This window comes from Thalia democratica, chromosome 1, assembly GCF_965202585.1.
Source record: "Thalia democratica chromosome 1, ktThaDemo2.hap1.1, whole genome shotgun sequence".
In the NCBI taxonomy this organism is placed as follows: domain Eukaryota; kingdom Metazoa; phylum Chordata; class Thaliacea; order Salpida; family Salpidae; genus Thalia; species Thalia democratica.
Genome location: NC_139165.1, coordinates 70,693,186 through 70,707,292, shown reverse-complemented (window position 1 = coordinate 70,707,292; position 14,107 = coordinate 70,693,186).

Below are 14,107 nucleotides of genomic sequence, written 5' to 3'. Positions count from 1 at the left end.
ACTAGTTTTCTGTCTAAAATACTTTCAGAAATATTGCGTAAAGTTAAGATTAATAGGTTTTAGTAATGAAAAATTTTTATTACTTATGTAAATTTTATTCTATTTAAAACTTATTTATTAACAGCTTGAAATTTAATGATTTTTAAAACACTAATATATTATACTTTTAGCAAAAATTAAGTTTCTTAAAACGGTCAAACACTTTTCTTAATATTCTTTACAAAATAAAACCAAGTAAAATAGCTTGAATTTTATCCTACTTCAAAAAGTAACAAAATTAAACTTTTGAGTTATTTTAATATAGTTGTCTACTAAAAAAAGAATTAAAAAAACAGGTCAAGAAACTACTTTCCTACTACAAGTATTAAAACAAAGTAAATTATACAGCATTTCCGATATTTTTACACTTGATGAAAAAGTAATAACTGAAGAAAAACAACTTTTCTTTTATAAAACTTAAAAGGAAACAGATTTAAAAAACTAGTCAGTAGTAGATTGATATACTACAAAAAAAAGTTACTAAACTCGCCTTCCATGTAAATTTAGGCAGCGTTGCTTCCTGCTTTTGGAGAAAAATATATCAAAACTGTATAAAAAAAAGATGTTTTTTAATAGAAAAGAATTCTTTCAAACACGCTTGCGATACTATCGCAAAACATTTTTTATAAAGAAATGTGCATGTATGTCATGAGTAAGAATTTATGAATGAGCTACTTGTATTTGTGAGTATGAGTTCAGCGTCATTTTCGTGTTATCTCGATAAGTATAATGCGCTTTTATTCACAACAACTACATTTTTCACAACTACATGCCTATTGTTTATTTATTTTTGCAAACTTACTAAACTTGAAAAAAAGACACTTTGATTTAATGCAAACTTTTGCTATCATAGAAAGTAGCCTGAGTAGGTAAATTTAGTTAAATTTTCTCATTACGTAAGCAAAAGGTAAAACAAACCAAAACACATATTTGTCATGCAGCTACACTGGTTGTAAACAAACACCTTTTCATACACTTAGTCTAGTAAAACACCAAAACAAAACAAAAAAAAAAACGTGACTAACTTTGAGCAAATACTCAGTAACGTATAAAGTTTTATTGTTCTTCATGAACACCTTTTTCAGATAATATAATTTTTTTGGTACAGTTGCTAATATAGACCTTTTGGTTTTAGTTTTATTTAAATACTTTCAGTTTTTAATGTTGTATTTAGTCATAACTAATGAATACTGCATTTAAGTTCTAATGATTGCTTGTATAGTAATATAAACACTAAGCAATATTTTCGCAAAAAGGTGTTGTTTATAACCTTTATCATAATAGCTCCATTGACTTTAACATTTGATTTAATTTTGATAAACCATGAATAAACCAAAAATACACTTTTGTAACTGAAAACAGTTTTACAGTTTCTTTTATAAAGTGTCATAAACTCGTTTTTATTATGAAGTTCTAATTATGGAGACAAATTATAATTTTATGAAACAACTATAATAAAAATAAGCAATCTTGAAAGTTTACAACTAAAATGCTTTATTTATCTACGTTAATATGCGACTGTTGCTAAAAATTGTAAACAATATTCAATGTTTCATCGTTTTAACTTATTATATAAACAAATTTTAAGCGATGTCGTTCAAATTTAATGAAAACAAGAAAGTGTGTTTTTTTTTTACAAATTTAAGATGATTAAAATACGTTTTTAGAAAATAACAGTACTTTTTGCTTTATTTGCAAACACTATTATACTAAAGTAAAAATTAATTAAGAGCTTTGTATTAGTAGGTTAATAAGTTAACAGAAAAATTAAATTTTTGACTCAAGCAAAAGTGTTTTTAAAAATTTATCAGATATAAAAGTAAAGCTTTTTTTTTTAAATAATTATGATCACTTTTTAGTTTATGATTACTATATTAACATATTTTAGCACCAAGTTTCTTTTAAAAGTTAAATTTCAATTTAATCTAAAAGTTTTGTACAGTAAAATCATATATTTTAAACAAGTGAACTAAATATTTAATTGTATATTCAAGTAAATGAAAAAGACTTACTTGGTATAGAAGTTTAGTAAATTACTATGAAAACTAAACTAGCTATAAAAATAAATATGTTAAATGAAAATTTCATTGATTAGTTTTACAACTTTATAGCTTTACAAAAAAATTGTTTTAATACCTAAAATACACATAGTCACACTTAAAGGAAAAAAAAGTAATGACCAAAAATTTCTAAAATAATTAAGATTAATAACTCGTTTAAATAACTCCTTTAGATACAGTCAAAATATACTAAATATATAAAGTTATAAAAGAAATACTTAAAGTTTACTTAACTTATATTTTTATAATGCTGCTTTGACCAGATTTTTAATCTTTATGCTTTAGATACCTTAAATTATTTAGCAAGCATAAATCAAAGTACAATAGTTATTTAAAAACATAACTAGTACTTAATTAAAGACATAGTATAAATTGAATTTTTTTTTTGATTGTATATTTTAGATGATACGTTACAATTACAACCGATTGAAACACAGAAAGGTAGAAAAAAAAAGTTAAATGATGTTTTTTAATTAAAAGAATTTAAAGATTTTCTTTCTTAGGTGTAATAGTAGCTTTTAAAGTTTAGAATTAAACTATTTTGACTTTTAACTTCTTTAAAGTTATAAATTTAGTATTATGATTAACTTTGTTTTTGATAACTTTACTAATATTTTTAATTTATATTATGTTTTAACACAATATAAAAAAAAAGATAAAATATTATGAAATTGTGTTGTTTAAAACTCAAATACATATTTTCTAACCATATTTTATTTAACTAATAATGAAAATATTTTTTATTATCAACCCAAAACAATGAGTGAAATATTAGAAAGTTAAAGTATAGCTCAACATCGGTTTAAAAGAAACAGTTTTAATGAAACAAAAGTAATGAAATTATCAAAAAAAAAACAAAGATGCTCCAGTAATAATGTAATCTAATACTACAGAACCTGCTTTATTATTTTTTATCCTTCAGTGAGAAAATAATATAGTTTTATGAGAGACCTAGTATTTCATAAAATTCAACTTTTTCTTATTTTTAGTTGGTTTACATATCTAAATAACTAAGGTACTAGAAAAACCGATTAGTAATTAACGACCGCAGACAAGAACGCTTATTGGATGAATACTCGTATTGATAGGAAACTTATGTAAATGTGCACTGCATCGGATATGTCAAGAACCCTTCACACGTCAACAGCTTTTAATGCAAAACAACAGACAGGTTGAAAGGTTCCATTTGTTATTGTCACGTGACTTTGCGACCTGCTGTCAGTAGTTTCAAGTGTTGTTATGGTTGCTTAAAAGTTGCATTAGGATTCTTTACTTTTAAAACTATAATATAACAAAAGTTGTTTTAACAACTAATTATCCAATCAAGAATAAAATTTTGCGCTTAAAGTTTTTTTTGTAAATTAGTAGATTCCTAACAAATGCTAACAAACTTAAGTAAAACTTAAGCGATGAAAGGGTTTTTATTAAACGTTTAAGTTCATCATAGTATTTAAGTACAACGCTTTTTTATTTTAATGAAAGTGCTTAGTTTAATTTACGTTTATTAATGTTGGTTTTAAATAAAAACAAATCTGTTTTCAGCTTACTAAAAAAATTTTCAGATTAGAAATTCAAGTTTGGATCTAAGTTTGCAGTTAAGCTAATAAATTTCTTAAAGGTCTAGTGCCTTTAAAAAGTGTTATATTTAATTAAAAGTAAAATGATACTTAATTTGATTAAACTTTTTAAATTACACACAGAATGTGTTTAATTGACAGTAAGATGCCATCTACAATATACATAGCCAAACAACATGATAATGCAAAATTTGCTATTTTTAATACATTTGCTAATTGCGAGATATTTAAACTTTTTAAATAACTATAACAGAAATAAAACAAAAAGTTTCCGAAATTTCAAAACAGTTTAAAAATTTTAGTGAATTAAAGAAGGGTTTGACTTTAATTAATACTTGCTTAGTTTATACAAAGTATAGATTAATCGTTTTATTTTGGATAAATATTTAGTTTTATGTAGTATTTCACGTACATTTACTAACTACCTATTATCAATCAGAAAATGTGAGCAAATAAAATATATAATTTTGAGTTAAAATCACACATAATATATTTATTAAAATAAAAAAATGATTTATTGTTTTTTGTTAAAGAACTTTAAACTTAAAAACTAGTGTCTGATATCGTAGCATAAAAAAATAGTTAATAACAGCTGTTGAACACAGCAAATAAAAGAGTTTTATTTAAAATTGTATGTAAAATCAACGAATATTTTTGTTAACAATCTAGGATTTAATATGTAAGCATCTTTCATCTAGTTTAACAAAATACTACCTCAAATTTTCCATTTACAATAAAAAAACTTATAATCAATATCCAAAAGAGTTTATACGCACCTTTTCAAAAATACTTTAACTAATACTGCAAGTATCTTAGTTGTTGATTCAGTAAACAATGTATTCGATACGAGCGTTGTAGCAAAAGAAGCTCTGCATAAAACACAAGCACTTTTATTGTGCCATCCAGACTGGATAGAAATTATTGCTCAAGTTCAAGGTAGCCCCTCATGCGTGTACTTGCATGCAAAAAGACTACTTCGTGTGGCGACGCTCATCGATCGAAATCTTGATATTGTTTTCCATCATTTGTTTTTGTTGCCACTTTTGTACATTGCTTGTAACGAACTGCACATACGAGAAACTGACTCGCTGTTTCATAACAGACAAGTGGTATTAATAGTAACGAAAGCAGAAGTTTGATTAAAAATAGTTTTTTGGTAGCAGTGAGTAATTTACTTATTACATAACGTTTTAGTTTACAAGGGATAAAATAAATAAAATATGCAAAACATTTAAAGTCATCTAAGCCATTTTTAGTAACTGCTAAAATTTTAAATGTAATTAATTTTTTTGTAATTATCAATATGGAAATAAACTATTTTATTTTTTGTTTATAAACTGAGCAGTAAGTACCCATTATAGATGTGTTTTGTGAACTGCTTCCTCCCTGCTTTATTATTTATTGAAGTTTTGACTGACACATAAAATTAAACTTTATTCTTAAGGTCTTTTTTTTTAACCTTACTATCATAAATATTAAATGTAAATAAAAGTATTTTCTAACTATTAATCTTAGCATTTCATGTTAATACAAAAACGTAATACTTAGAGCAAACTCTAATGCTGTTTTTAAACAAACAAAAATACACATTTTTATGAGATTATTAATTGTACGATGGCTCAACATGTACTTTTTGCTTACTTTCAAAGCAAAAAAAGGTAAAAAAAAGTATATTTAAAAACTTTATAGGAGTACATTCTTAATATAACAGGAGGTATACAGTCATACAGTGACAACGCGTGGTATTTTGTTAGGGGGTGCGAAAAAGTTACAAGTATTTGAAAAAAAATCATACTTTGGTTATAAAAAACTAATTTAGTACTACTGACTACAACAACTTGTTTGTAAACAAAATAACAAAAAAACTTAAACATTTTCATAACACCATAGTATATTTATATTTTTTTAGCATCTCCTCCAGAGCTGCACCTCATGCGACGCCCTTCCTTCAAATAAATTAACAGCTTCTAAAATTTTATATCAGAATGTCAGTAGATTAATTTAAGTACTTAAAACGATAAGTTTGTACATAGTTTTGCTCACAGTACCTTAAAACAATTTAATCATAAAGTTTATTGATTAAAAATACACGTAATACAAAAAAATTGTATTCAAGCGTAAATTATTTTGATTCTTTTTAGTTGATTTAGTTTTTTTTTTCTCATTGAAAACCTGTATTGAACGTGTACATGGATATTGATCAGGTTAATTTGCAAGTTAAAGCGGTTTAAGTAAACGATGGCTAATAGAGTTAATTAGTGCTTACATTAAACAATTAAGCTTGGTCAAAATGGTTTCTCCTGAAGTTGTTGTCTTGCGTACGCCAAATACAATTTACTTTGAAAATTTAATTGACGCAAAGTTTACCTTGAGTAAACTCTTTGAAATATTTGTTACAACACTGTTAATTTTGAGTTATTTTTTTAGTTTGTGTAACTTGCTTTGATGTTATAAGATAACTTTATAAAAAACTCAGTTAAAATAAAATACTTAAACTATCTGCGAAATTAGGGAAAATTTAATTTTAAGGTTTTGTATTTTATTTAGATACTTAACTTGGCATTTAAATTAGTTTATCTTAGTTGTTTAAATATGTAATTTTTTAAGCACTACAATTTAATGTTGTGTGATTTGTTTCATACTTAAAAAAAAAGATTTTTTATCATTAGAAAAATTTAAGTAGAAGTCATTAATAACGTATTCATTAAATATTTTATGATTATACACAGATATTAAAAGCTATAAAACAAACTTTTGAAACTAATACTTTCTATAATATTTCTTAATATTTTAGTTAACCCTAACTTTTTTAGTTAAAACAAATTAAAACTCAAAACTAAGGACAAAAACAGCTTTCATTAGAACTCACTAATACTTTAAACTAGCAATTAAAAAAATTGTTTGCTAAGCTGCAATGAAAAACTTGAAATCTTGGAAGCAAAAATAACAATTGTTTTGATATTTGATAAAAACTTAATAAAACCACGATGCAGATCAAAATACTAACAAAGAAAACTTTTAATTCATTAAGTTTAGCTAACTGTTCTTTTAACAAATCTTTTTAATATATTTATGCTAAAATGTTGTTTGAAGGCAACATTACAAACTAAAGATTTGACACTAACGTTTCAAACCAAGTAACTATTACTTCAAAATTATTTTTTTCAAAACTCTGCTAAAAATTATAAAAGATTGAAACAATAAAAACTAAAATTACATAAAACGGATTTATTGTGGAAGTTGAAACATTTGAATACAACTTTTATTAAATTTTTATTTGTTTTGTAATTGTTTAAGAATTGTTTTTCTACCAGAAATAAACGAATTTAAAACTTTTTGTTTATGTGATATTTATGTAAACACTAAAAAATAGTTAATTGAACAAAATGCTGTTACGGTACAAATATTCACATTAGCTCATTCGTTCTGACAACTTAAAGATGTAAAGCTTTAACTAATTTGACAACTTAAAGAAGATATAAATATAGAGTTATTGTCTAAGTTCTCAAAAATATCATAAAAATTCTAAGTTTACAAATTTTAATGTGAAAAGCAAGTAGTACAAAAAGTCGTTTGTACTTAACTTGAGTTTTGAGAAAAATTATTAAAATGAAATTGTTAAGTGGTAATATCCAAATTTACAACTAATACAAATTATCATGACTACTTAGTTATTACGTTTAACTTTATACTAAAAATTTATAATATGTGTATAATTTTTTATCAAAGCTCTAGTTAAAAAAAAAAACTTTAATTGTTTGGCAGTCATTTATAATAGGTACTTGTCATACCAAAGTATGCACTTTGTTAATTATAAACAGTGATAGTTGCAGTGTTTTTTGCTAAAACTTAGCTTACTTCTTGAAGGTTATGCAGAGTCATTAAATATAATAAGTTAGTTTGAATGATTTTATTTTGGCAAATAAAACACTTTGTTAGTTTTCTTTAAAATGTAGCCAAAAACTTAATGACTAAGGAAATTTAGGCAATCAAGAACAAAGAAATAAAGTATAAGTAACGCAAGAATTTATGTAAAAGATAAAACAAACGAAATAAAAAGCTTTTAATTTTATAACTTTTTAGTAAAAATATTTAGAAAAGGTGCTGGCTTTATTTGATTCGTAAAATAAATTTTTTAACAGTAAAAAAACCAATACAAATGTATTTAGAGTTTGTTACTAACAACAAGTAGTTTCATTCAAACAAAAAGTAACACTTTTTATCATTAAACATTATATGTAAATTTTTTTAAAGTACCATAAATTTTAAGTTTTATGTTTATTAAAACGTTTTTTGAACATGAGTTCTAAGTAAATAATGTTTAACTGAATTTTTTTAAAATAACAGTCTATAGTTCACAAGGTTTGTTTACATATAAATTAATAAAGTTGTATTTATAAATAAGTTATTAGTTAGGATAGTTAAAGACAATGGTAAAATAAAACATTTCGAAAAGGTGCGTTAAACCTAAAAATTATCTAAAACTTTTTAGTTTATTTTTTATGTATTTTATTCGCCACTAGTTAAGTAAGTCCTCTTATTACAAGATAATAGATGTAATATTGTAAGTAAGCAATGTAACATTTTCATTAAGTTTAAAAAAACATTAATTGGCATTAGACTGTACCACAAGACCATCAACAACAGTTTCCACGACAGACTACGACTGGTTTTGTTCGCTAGCAGTTTAAAGTGTCACTGGTTTGTTAAAGAAAGTTAACAAAATTAGTTCTAGATTTACACAAACATCGGTGTATTTTTTAAACAAAGTAAATCATCCTTTTATAGAATATAGTATAAATATGTTTAAAAAAAAGTTATCATGATTATTATCTCAATTGAAAACTTTATAAATACTTCTAAAACTGCAAGTCGAAAAACCGACCATAAATAGTTTTATAAAAAGAATAAGAACTAAAAAATAGTTTAATTTAACTAAATAAAAGTATTATTATGACTAGTTTAGCTTTTAGTTTTTCATAAGTAAGTTATTCATAGTATACTTGTTCATAAAAAAACTTCAAGGAGTTAAAAGTGAAACAGAAACTTTAGAAAATAAGTATTAAAAAAACGGTTGTATTTAGTTAACTGAATTTCAAAAGTAAACGCGAGGTAAAAGCATAGTTTTATATTATAAACATGTATATCTTTAAAGACAACTTTTTTCAACTTAAAGTTGTAGTTGAATATCGAATACTTATTTATTTTTTGATAAATTTACAAGTATCATAACTTTTTTTACGTTTAAAAGCCAAACCAACTGTCGTTTGCATTAATACAAAAAAAATATTTTTAGATATAAAGAATAAAAATACTTTTTCTTTTTTGTTACGTTATCAAAAACTATTCGAATATTACAAGACAAGCAAAATTAAAAATCATCATACTTTATACTAAATTTAAAGAGTTTTTTTACCTGTTTGTATTGTGCTTAGCAAGAGAAAAGAGGAACTAGTTCAAATTAGTTTACCACCAAACATTTTTACACATACTACAAGATAAGGCTTTTAAGTTTAATCTCGCCTGTATAAAAGTTTTTGTTAATGATAAATTGATATTTCATCAAAACTATTAAACCTAAAAAATTACGACAAAAACAAACTCTTCTGCAGCACTTGTAGAGTTTATCATTTTCATAAAACAAAAAAGGTTTCTTTGTCAAAAACAGATTGGTAAGTGTGTTTTTATTTGAATCGAAACATAGACAAAAACTGAACTAAAATTTTTTTTTTACAAATTCGCCTTAAATAAACTTCTTTTTAGATTTAACTACTGCATCATTATGACACAACATAAACAAATAATAAAATTCATAAACTAAAGCTATAAAATTTTATTAATTAAATATCGGCTTTCTGTGTGCTTTTAAAAGCCAGACATTGCAGAGACTAAAATATTTATAAACAATAAGTAATTTTACACAACAAATGATTAAAAAAACATTATAAAACTATTTTAAACCAGCACAGTAATTACAAAAGTCTGATTTGCCTGTTTTTTTTTAAATGAAAGTTTTAAAAAAATTATGATGTACAAAAAACACCGCTAAATCAGCTTGTTAGCTTGATAAAACAACAAACTTTGTAATGTCTTTAAAATATTCTAAACAGTTAATTTTTTTAATTTTTTTTTCATGTTACTAAATTTAAGTTTAAGGCTGTATAGAACTTAGAAAACAGTCTGATATTTCCTTTCGACTAAGATGAAATTAGTTTTAGTGTCTAAAAAAAATTAAATATATATTTTTACATTAATGATTCTAAATTTTATTTTATATTAGCAAAAACAGTGTAGGCATACAATTTTTATTTTATTTTAGGAAACTTACTATTAGAAAAGTTATAAATTCAATAGAACTATGAAGTATTTAAAAAAGTAATTTTACAATTTGGTAAAAAAAAAATCACAACTTAGTTTTTAGGATCAATACTATTTTGTAGTTGTAAATTAACAAACAAAAAAAGCTCTATGTGTTAAGGGTTTTTAAACGTTAAAACTAAAAAAAAGTGTTTACATAACTACAACTCCAAAAGTTTTTTATGCCATATAACTATGAGAAGCTGTATCTGTACAAGTAGGGAAGGTTAATTTATTTGCTAACACTTGCTTATACTCTAAAGTAAGACTAACTGAGTCAAGCTAAAGTTTCTGTGGGCTGGTGTAACACAATTTACGTTTGTTTTTAACCAATTAATTTAATAACAGTTTACTACTTATACCTAAATATTATAAAATTTATGTAATTACCTCGTAATAATGAAGTCTTTGTCTACGCTGTTATATATTTATAAATTATTATAAATGTATTAAAATTTATATTGTAAAATTAATAGATAAATATTAAATTATACATTTTAGTTTACTTCCTGCGTTGATACAATTTCAATTAATTATATAAACAAATGATTAGAATTACATAAACATAAAAACCTGTAGCATTATCGAAATGATAAGAAAGTTGTGTAACATCCGTTAATTAATTACGATACTGTATGTACAAGTACAAAGTTATATGTTTTAAAGTTTGTGATTTATCGCTATATTCAAACAAAAATTTTTTAGTGAAAATAAAATCCTCTGAAATTATTTTATTCACATACTGTAAAAAGTAATATCGACAGTTTTCTTCGAAACTTGTGTAAAATATTTAAAGAATAAATTTAATGAAATATTTTATCTGATGACGAAATGTTTGATTTCTTTTATATTTAGAAACAAGTAAAACATTTTCTGTTAATTTTTTAGTTATATTTGGTGAAAGTTTCTAAGAATTAACATAATAAAGTATATTTTTACTTAGAACTACCATATGTTTCCATATTTATGCTTAGGGATGTTTTTATAAATCATCACTTTTATAATAATTGAATTTAAAGAGTTTTTAATTTACAAACAAGTGCGCTCACACAGAACTTGTAAGGACAAAATTTAAAGCAAATTCATTAAAGAATACAATTTTAAAATTTTTAGAAATAGTTTTAAACTATAAGTGCTATGATATGTTTTTTTGGTAGTTATGCAGATTTAATTAAGCTTTTAGTTGCTTAAATAAAATGTCATGGAAGCAAAAAATGTATAAAAAAAAAATTTAAGTACAACATAATTAAAAACAAATTAAGGAAATTTGTTTAATTTGTTTGTGTATATGATATAAAAAAAAAATTTGGAGAAACAAAATTTATCTAAATTGGATCACTGAAAGTATTTAAAATGTTTATAGTAAAGGACATATAGCTAATTTATTTGATAAAGTATTTTTTATGTAAACACATTTTGACCGATTTCTGTTTTTTTAAATGAAAATTTTCAAAAATATTTAAAATTTAGGACGTACATTTTTAGAAATAACGCTTTTCTTAAACACTTTTTAGCCTTTGCAACACGTGAGAAAGCGAATCAATATAATTTGTTACAAATAACACTTTATTTATACCAAAGTTGGAGCTATTTAAACTTTTTTCAACTACTGCATAATCATCTTTAAACTGCATAAAAAAGTTTAGCCTTCACCTTAAACAAGTTTTTCTACCTAGCGCGTCGCCCCTTACGCTAATTTGAATAAACCTTATAACTAACCATAAACAATAATAACAGTTTTATAAAAGCTAAAAAAAATCAGTGTACCAACGTGACTTATAAATTCTATTTTAAGTTTTGAGTGAAAATCTATAATAAAGTGGATATCGTTTATACTTAAATATTTGGTCAGCTTTAAAATGTTTATTTACACACCACTTATGAGGATTATATTATTGTAAGCAAATAAAACAATAGATTTTACGATCAACAAACTAGTCTTTGTACTTTAGTACATTTGAAAATATAAAAAAACATTTATTATTTTGCGAAATAGTCTGAAACAACACATTTTAGCATGGACTTTAATCTTATCTTTAAAACTTAGTAAAAAAAGTCTTTGTTATATAAAACTCTTTTATTTCGATTCTAACTTTATTTAATTTAAAAGAACGGTTATAAATAGATATTATCTACTAAGATTTTATTCATAGATTTTCTAAAAAGATTTTTTTATATTGTTTAACAAACTAATTTTAAGCACGTGTAATACAAATTTATTTTTATGGATATTTCGTAAAAAAAAATATAGCTATAATACTATAAAATAGTTCTAAAATATCTTACTTGTTAATAGGAATAAAGTCAAATAAATCATTCAATAAAGATATCATACACAAAATAACTGTTAAAATTTTCTAATTGTTATATAAAATTGTTTAGGTAATAATAAACTATGTTTAAAAAATATTTGGTACGTATTATTTTTGCGTAAGTTTTCTTTACCTTTAACTGTAAAGTATTAAAAGTCTGTTTAAATACATGTCAACTTATAGCTAATAAATACTAGTAAACTAGCTTGTTAAAAATCTTTAAATTGTTTAAACTTTTTTTTCTTTGAATACATAGTGTGTTGAAAAATGCTAGTTTAAATAAAAAAATAACTTTTATTGATCAAAAGGATGTCGATGGTTCTAAAAGATCTGTATTACTTAACATGTAGAAGTCTTTTTAATAGTCTAAGTTTACTTTTGAAAATTTGCAGCCACTTATTTTTTAGTAAAATTACTTGAGTTATTATTACTAGTTAAACGTTTTTTAAATTTGCAAAAACTTAATCAATATATAGAAATAAATATTAAGTTAGAGTTTGTATCAAAGTTTAATAGAAACATATTAAAAAAAATCAAGATATTTTAAAGATAATTTTATTTTGCATAATTAGTTATAATAAAGACAATAGATAAACTTAGTATAAATGTTCTAAATGACTAAAATTACTAAATTTTAAAAATAATTCTTTAAATTTTAATTTGATATTAGAATAACAATAATAGTGATTAAAACTATATTTTAAACTTTCTAGGAAACATAAGCTTTTGTTATTATGTCGTAAAACTAGTCCTTACAATTATATAACGTTAAATATGACCTGGACAATGACGTTAAACTGTATCCAAATGGCGAACGACTCGATAACCGAAAAGTTCCTTCGTAAACCAGGTATTTGGACATTGTATTTTGAGCATTTTATTTTCGTTCAATAAACACAATTTGTTTTTTTAATTATGTCTTCAGAAAAATCAAAGTTTACCTTTATGAACTTTTCATAGAAATATTTATGATGATACTACATATAATAAAACTTTACATTTGTTCAAAAATAGCAAAGTTAGATAACACTAAAAATACTCATTAGTTTGACTAAATTTATAAAATACTGAAGCACATATGTAAATTGTACTAAATTTTTATTTTATTTTAACTTAGTTGTTCTATATACAGTCTAATAACTTTAAAAAAAAAAAATGTATTAGTTATGATGTTGTTTACAAGGCAGAATGAAAATTATAGTTTCAAGGCTTTTCTACTTTTTAGAACTATATTGCAAAATAAAGAAAAAATTATAAAAGTAACTTAGTAACAGTTTTTACATTTTTAACTTAAGATATTTTGTACACATTCTGCTTAAGGTATCAATTGAAGGAACCTAACTTTTATTTTAAAGCAGGTATAAGCAAAAACCCTGATTTAGGCATGATAAGCATAAGTTTCTGTCCTGTTACTTATTTTTTAACCTGGAAAAAACTCTGGCTACACGATTAAGAAATAATATTAAAAAAAAATGTTTACAAATTTACTACACTAATAGTTTGCTTTAAAATTTAAAATGGTGTATATTAAACGATCATTTTTTTGCTTCTTTAACTTTTAAGTATCTTCTAGTATGAGTTTAAACAACACGACAGCTCGCGAATACTTTTCTAATTAGAAGTCTGACCAAAAAACTTTTCCTGTTGTACCAAACCTTTTAAATACAATAAGCTGTTGACTTCCGTTTGAAGCTTAAAAGTAATTTTTGCTGAACCAAGTATTTAAACCCTTTAGTTTAATTGCACGATCTAAAAAGTGTAT